The 5,000-nt window shown below is 42.9% G+C and overlaps 2 protein-coding genes and 11 non-coding genes across 16 annotated transcripts in view; 2 read left to right on the top strand and 11 right to left on the bottom strand.

Moving 5' to 3' along the window:
- trnas-uga (transfer RNA serine (anticodon UGA)) overlaps nucleotides 1-74 on the bottom strand; it is an 81-nt gene extending 7 nt beyond the window's left edge. Inside the window, exon 1 of the tRNA in view lies at nucleotides 1-74. This exon is cut by the window's left edge and continues 7 nt beyond it. This is a non-coding gene — a tRNA (tRNA-Ser).
- LOC118384359 (nuclear body protein SP140-like protein) overlaps nucleotides 1-5,000 on the top strand; it is a 241,315-nt gene that overhangs the window by 191,773 nt on the left and 44,542 nt on the right. The window lies entirely within an intron of this gene.
- Nucleotides 1-5,000, top strand: part of LOC118384134 (nuclear body protein SP140-like protein) — a 112,339-nt gene that overhangs the window by 64,585 nt on the left and 42,754 nt on the right. The gene's annotated exons all lie outside the window — the stretch shown is intronic.
- On the bottom strand, nucleotides 293-374 carry trnas-uga (transfer RNA serine (anticodon UGA)). The gene has a single exon. It is a non-coding gene; the product is annotated as a tRNA-Ser (tRNA).
- Nucleotides 860-941, bottom strand: trnas-uga (transfer RNA serine (anticodon UGA)). The gene has a single exon. It is a non-coding gene; the product is annotated as a tRNA-Ser (tRNA).
- trnas-uga (transfer RNA serine (anticodon UGA)) lies at nucleotides 1,452-1,533 on the bottom strand. The gene has a single exon. It is a non-coding gene; the product is annotated as a tRNA-Ser (tRNA).
- trnas-uga (transfer RNA serine (anticodon UGA)) lies at nucleotides 1,743-1,824 on the bottom strand. The gene has a single exon. It is a non-coding gene; the product is annotated as a tRNA-Ser (tRNA).
- Nucleotides 2,028-2,109, bottom strand: trnas-uga (transfer RNA serine (anticodon UGA)). The gene has a single exon. It is a non-coding gene; the product is annotated as a tRNA-Ser (tRNA).
- Nucleotides 3,453-3,534, bottom strand: trnas-uga (transfer RNA serine (anticodon UGA)). Its single transcript has one exon. It is a non-coding gene; the product is annotated as a tRNA-Ser (tRNA).
- trnas-uga (transfer RNA serine (anticodon UGA)) lies at nucleotides 3,743-3,823 on the bottom strand. The gene has a single exon. It is a non-coding gene; the product is annotated as a tRNA-Ser (tRNA).
- Nucleotides 4,041-4,122, bottom strand: trnas-uga (transfer RNA serine (anticodon UGA)). The gene has a single exon. It is a non-coding gene; the product is annotated as a tRNA-Ser (tRNA).
- Nucleotides 4,331-4,411, bottom strand: trnas-uga (transfer RNA serine (anticodon UGA)). Its single transcript has one exon. It is a non-coding gene; the product is annotated as a tRNA-Ser (tRNA).
- trnas-uga (transfer RNA serine (anticodon UGA)) lies at nucleotides 4,621-4,701 on the bottom strand. The gene has a single exon. It is a non-coding gene; the product is annotated as a tRNA-Ser (tRNA).

Raw genomic sequence — 5,000 nt, 5'->3', positions numbered from 1 at the left:
AGCAGGGTTCGAACCTGCGCGGGAGACCCCATTGGATTTCAAGTCCAACGCCTTAACCACTCGGCCATCGCAGCTTGCTATGTTAAAAACCAGGCCTTAACCAGTCGGCTATCTGATTCTGTACATTTTACTTCTGTAAAGACTAGACTTTCCACTGAAGAGCCTATTTGAACTGTTTGTCAAGGAAAACATATTCTGATCACTTGAATCAAAGGACAAGTCCATGCATTAAGCACATTATCCATATCATGTCACCTAGGATATGTTAAAAATGAAAACTGGTTTGCCATAGCGCTGTGAGCAGGGTTCAAACCTGCGCGGGGAGACCCCATTGGATTTCAAGTCCAACGCCTTAACCTCTCGGCCATCACAGCATCTCCTGTTACCTACAGACCCTTAGTCAGTCCGCTATCTCGTTCTGTCCATTTTACCTCTAAAGTGACCAGATTATTGCTATTGAAGAGCCTACTTGAAACATTTGTCAAGGAAGATCAATTCTGAGCACTTGAATCAAAGGACATGTCCAAGCATTATCCATATCAAGTCTCCAATGACATGATGCAAAAAAGACTGGTTTGTCAAAGCGCTGTGAGCAGGGTTCGAATCTGTGCAGGGGAGACCCCATTGGATTTCAAGTCCAACGCAATTTACAAATCTGCAGCTTGCTATGTTAAAAACCAGCCGGTTATGTGATTCTGTACATTTTACTTCTGTAAAGACTAGACTTTCTACTGAAGAGCCTATTTGAACTGTTGGTCAATGAATTTTATTCTGACCACCTGAATCAAAGGACAAGTCCAGACATTATCCATATCAAGTCTCCAATGACATGATGCAAGTAAATACCGGTTTGTCAAAGCGCTGTGAGCAGGGTTCGAATCTGCGCGGGGAGACCCCATTGGATTTCAAGTCCAACGCCTTAACCACTCGGCCATTGCAGCTTGCTATGTTAAACACCAGGCCTTAACCAGTCGGCTAGCTGATTCTGTACATTTTACTTCAGTAAAGACTAGACTTTCTACTGAAGAGCCTATTTGAACTGTTTGTCAAGGAAAAAATATTCTGAGCACTTGAATCAAAGGACAAGTCCAGACATTATCCATATCAAGTCTCCAATGACATGTTGCAAATAAAGACTGGTTTGTCAAAGCGCTGTGAGCAGGGTTCGAACCTGCGCGGGGAGACCCATTGGATTTCAAGTCCAACGCCTTAACCACTCAACTCATCGCAGCTTGCTATGTTAAAAGCCAGGCCTTAACCAGTCGGCTATCTGATTCTGTACATTTTACTTCTGTAAAGACTAGACTTTCTACTGAAGAGCCTATTTGAACTGTTTGTCAAGGAAAACATATTCTGATCACTTGAATCAAAGGACAAGTCCATGCATTAAGCACATTATCCATATCAAGTCACCAATGACATGTTAAAAATGAAAGACTGGTTTGTCAAAGCGCTGTGAGCAGGGTTCGAACCTGCGCGGGGAGACCCCATTGGATTTCAAGTCCAACGCCTTAACCACTCGGCCATCGCAGCTTGCTATGTTAAAAACCAGGCCTTAACCAGTCGGCTATCTGATTCTGTACATTTTTACTTCTGTAAAGATTAGACTTTCTACTGAAGAGCCTATTTGAACTGTTTGTCAAGGAATTTTATTCTGACCACCTGAATCAAAGGACAAGTCCAGACATTATCCATATCAAGTCTCCAATGACATGATGCAAATAAAGACTGGTTTGTCAAAGCGCTGTGAGCAGGGTTCGAACCTGCGCGGGGAGACCCCATTGGATTTCAAGTCCAACGCCTTAACCACTCGGCCATCGCAGCTTGCTATGTTAAAAACCAGGCCTTAACCAGTCGGCTATCTGATTCTGTACATTTTACTTCTGTAAAGACTTTCTACTGAAGAGCCTATTTGAACTGTTTGTCAAGGAAAAATATTCTGACCACCTGAATCAAAGGACAAGTCCAGACATTATCCATATCAAGTCTCCAATGACATGATGCAAATAAAGACTGGTTTGTCAAAGCGCTGTGAGCAGGGTTCGAACCTGCGCGGGGAGACCGCATTGGATTTCAAGTCCAACGCCTTAACCACTCGGCCATCGCAGCTTGCTATGTTAAAAACCAGGCCTTAACCAGTCGGCTATCTGATTCTGTACATTTTTACTTCTGTAAAGATTAGACTTTCTAATGAAGAGCCTATTTGAACTCTTTGTCAAGGAATTTTATTCTGACCACATGAATCAAAGGACAAGTCCAGACATTATCCATATCAAGTCTCCAATGACATGATGCAAATAAAGACTGGTTTGTCAAAGCGCTGTGAGCAGGGTTCGAACCTGCGCGGGGAGACCCCATTGGATTTCAAGTCCAACGCAATTTACCACTCGGCAATTGCAGCTTGCTATGTTAAAAACCAGCCAGCTATCTGATTCTGTACATTTTACTTCTGTAAAGACTAGACTTTCTACTGAAGAGCCTATTTGAACTGTTTGTCAAGGAATTTTATTCTGACCACCTGAATCAAAGGACAAGTCCAGACATTATCCATATCAAGTCTCCAATGACATGATGCAAATAAAGACTGGTTTGTCAAAGCGCTGTGAGCAGGGTTCGAACCTGCGCGGGGAGACCCCATTGGATTTCAAGTCAACGCCTTAACCACTCGGCCATCGCAGCTTGCTATGTTAAAAGCCAGGCCTTAACCAGTCGGCTATCTGATTCTGTACATTTTACTTCTGTAAAGACTAGACTTTCCACTGAAGAGCCTATTTGAACTGTTTGTCAAGGAAAACATATTCTGAGCACTTGAATCAAAGGACAAGTCCATGCATTAAGCACATTATCCATATCATGTCACCAATGACATGTTAAAAATGAAAACTGGTTTGTCAAAGCGCTGTGAGCAGGGTTCAAACCTGCGGGGGAGACCCCATTGGATTTCAAGTCCAACGCCTTAACCAACTCACAGCATCTCCTGTTAAAAACAGACCCTTAGTCAGTCCGATATCTGATTCTGTCCATTTTACCTCTAAAGACCAGACTATTCTATTGAAGAGCCTACTTGAAACATTTGTCATGGAAGATCAATTCTGAGCACTTGAATCAAAGGACATGTCCAAGCATTATCCATATCAAGTCTCCAATGACATGATGCAAAAAAGACTGGTTTGTCAAAGCGCTGTGAGCAGGGTTCGAACTGTGCAGGGAGACCCCATTGGATTTCAAGTCCAACGCAATTTACAAATCTGCAGCTTGCTATGTTAAAAACCAGCCGGTTATGTGATTCTGTACATTTTACTTCTGTAAAGACTAGACTTTCTACTGAAGAGCCTATTTGAACTGTTGGTCAATGAATTTTATTCTGACCACCTGAATCAAAGGACAAGTCCAGACATTATCCATATCAAGTCTCCAATGACATGATGCAAGTAAATACCGGTTTGTCAAAGCGCTGTGAGCAGGGTTCGAATCTGCGCGGGGAGACCCCATTGGATTTCAAGTCCAACGCCTTAACCACTCGGCCATTGCAGCTTGCTATGTTAAACACCAGGCCTTAACCAGTCGGCTAGCTGATTCTGTACATTTTACTTCAGTAAAGACTAGACTTTCTACTGAAGAGCCTATTTGAACTGTTTGTCAAGGAATTTTATTCTGACCGCCTGAATCAAAGGACAAGTCCAGACATTATCCATATCAAGTCTCCAATGACATGATGCAAATAAAGACTGGTTTGTCAAAGCGCTGTGAGCAGGGTTCGAACCTGCGCGGGGAGACCCATTGGATTTCAAGTCCAACGCCTTAACCACTCGGCCATCGCAGCTTGCTATGTTAAAAACCAGGCCTTAACCAGTCGGCTATCTGATTCTGTACATTTTACTTCTGTAAAGACTAGACTTTCTACTGAAGAGCCTATTTGAACTGTTTGTCAAGGAAAAATATTCTGAGCACTTGAATCAAAGGACAAGTCCATGCATTAAGCACATTATCCATATCAAGTCACCAATGACATGTTAAAAATGAAAACTGGTTTGTCATAGCGCTGTGAGCAGGGTTCGAACCTGCGCGGGGAGACCCCATTGGATTTCAAGTCCAACGCCTTAACCACTCGGCCATCGCAGCTTGCTATGTTAAAAACCAGGCCTTAACCAGTCGGCTATCTGATTCTGTACATTTTACTTCTGTAAAGACTAGACTTTCTACTGAAGAGCCTATTTGAACTGTTTGTCAAGGAATTTTATTCTGACCACCTGAATCAAAAGACAAGTCCAGACATTATCCATATCAAGTCTCCAATGACATGATGCAAATAAAGACTGGTTTGTCAAAGCGCTGTGAGCAGGGTTCGAACCTGCGCGGGAGACCCCATTGGATTTCAAGTCCAACGCCTTAACCACTCGGCCATCGCAGCTTGCTATGTTAAAAACCAGGCCTTAACCAGTCGGCTATCTGATTCTGTACATTTTACTTCTGTAAAGACTAGACTTTCTACTGAAGAGCCTATTTGAACTGTTTGTCAAGGAAAAAATATTCTGACCACCTGAATCAAAGGACAAGTCCAGACATTATCCATATCAAGTCTCCAATGACATGATGCAAATAAAGACTGGTTTGTCAAAGGACTGTGAGCAGGGTTCGAACCTGCGCGGGGAGACCCATTGGATTTCAAGTCCAACGCCTTAACCACTCGGCCATCGCAGCTTGCTATGTTAAAAACCAGGCCTTAACCAGTCGGCTATCTGATTCTGTACATTTTACATCTGTAAAGACTAGACTTTCTAATGAAGAGCCTATTTGAACTTTGTCAAGGAAAAATATTCTGACCACCTGAATCAAAGGACAAGTCCAGACATTATCCATATCAAGTCTCCAATGACATGATGCAAATAAAGACTGGTTTGTCAAAGCGCTGTGAGCAGGGTTCGAACCTGTGCGGGGAGACCCCATTGTATTTCAAGTCCAACGCAATTTACAACTCTGCAGCTTGCTATGTTAAAAAC

The sequence above is a fragment of the Oncorhynchus keta genome, chromosome 5 (genome assembly GCF_023373465.1).
Source record: "Oncorhynchus keta strain PuntledgeMale-10-30-2019 chromosome 5, Oket_V2, whole genome shotgun sequence".
Lineage (NCBI taxonomy): Eukaryota > Metazoa > Chordata > Actinopteri > Salmoniformes > Salmonidae > Oncorhynchus > Oncorhynchus keta.
Note: the sequence above shows the minus strand (reverse complement) of the source record. Positions and strands in the feature narration are given on the sequence as shown.